Consider the following 1,128-nt stretch of genomic DNA (forward strand, 5'->3'; position numbering starts at 1 on the left):
TTTAATTTAGGGTTTAGGGTTATTTTAGGGTTTAAGGTTATTTTAGGGTTATTTTAGGGGTTTGGGTTATTTTAGGGTTTAGGTTTAATTTAGAGTTTAGGTTTAATTAGGGTTTAAGGGTTGAACGTTTAGGGTTAATTTGGGGTTTTGGGGTTTGTGTTATTTTAGGATTTACTTTAAGGGTTTAGGATTTATTTTAGGGTTTAGGTTTAATTTGGGGTTTGGGGTTTGGGGTTTAGGGTCTAGGGTTTATGGTTTTATTGTTCGGGTTCTGGGTTCGTTTACGGGTTTTCATTATTATGTTTTGTTATGTGTAACTTGTAGTTGAGTCAATCCCATTCTAGTGGTCGTGCCGGTAGCGGAATCCGATCCCGAGGACGTGGGATCGGATCATCTAGATCACCATCTGTCCATCAGGATCAGGTGGTAGTCAACCTCCTCGACTAGATGTACCTTTCACGGGTGCGGCTACGCCGCAATCCGTGAATGAAGGTACATCTAGTCACGGTGCATCGCCATCGCTGCCGGAGATTCTAGCGTCTGCAGAACATCGTCTCCGATCTCGTCTCGATCCGGATCACTCCCTCGGTTCTATTTGGTAGGTGTTTTAATGCATATAATAAATATTTATTTTTATTTCTTTTAAATTAATGTTATGAATCTAATTTTTGCAGGTTTAATCGTAACAATGAAGTGATTACGACCGTCGTCAGCATCTTTCAGTCGGACTTCAAAGGCCCGTGGCGGAGTCTCATCCGTGTCCCTCCATCTGATCTGCAACGTTGGTTCGGGGCTTTTGCGGTAAGAATTTTGTCAATTAAATGTATTTATATTTATACAAAATTATAAATTTATTTTGTTTCAGCAAGCTTATTATTGGGACGAGGCCATTCACACTTCATTGTTACGATTAAACCTGCAAAAATTAGATTCATAACATTAATTTAAAAGAAATAAAAATAAATATTTATTATATGCATTAAAACACCTACCAAATAGAACCGAGGGAGTGATCCGGATCGAGACGAGATCGGAGACGATGTTCTGCAGACGCTAGAATCTCCGGCAACGATGGCGATGCACCGTGACTAGATGTACCTTCATTCACGGATTGCGGCGAACACGGAC

At 40.2% G+C, this 1,128-nt stretch overlaps 1 long non-coding RNA gene across 1 annotated transcript in view; it reads left to right on the plus strand.

The window, feature by feature from the left end:
• The first annotated feature begins 250 nt into the window (after nucleotides 1–250).
• The window catches only part of LOC104818606, a 35,014-nt gene continuing 34,136 nt past the window's right edge, over nucleotides 251–1,128 (plus strand). Inside the window, exons 1-2 of the long non-coding RNA XR_772698.1 lie at nucleotides 251–598; nucleotides 675–801. This is a non-coding gene — a long non-coding RNA (uncharacterized LOC104818606). The remainder of the gene's footprint in view (nucleotides 599–674; nucleotides 802–1,128) is intronic.

The sequence above is a fragment of the Tarenaya hassleriana genome, unplaced genomic scaffold (genome assembly GCF_000463585.1).
Source record: "Tarenaya hassleriana unplaced genomic scaffold, ASM46358v1 Cleome3, whole genome shotgun sequence".
Taxonomy (NCBI): domain Eukaryota; kingdom Viridiplantae; phylum Streptophyta; class Magnoliopsida; order Brassicales; family Cleomaceae; genus Tarenaya; species Tarenaya hassleriana.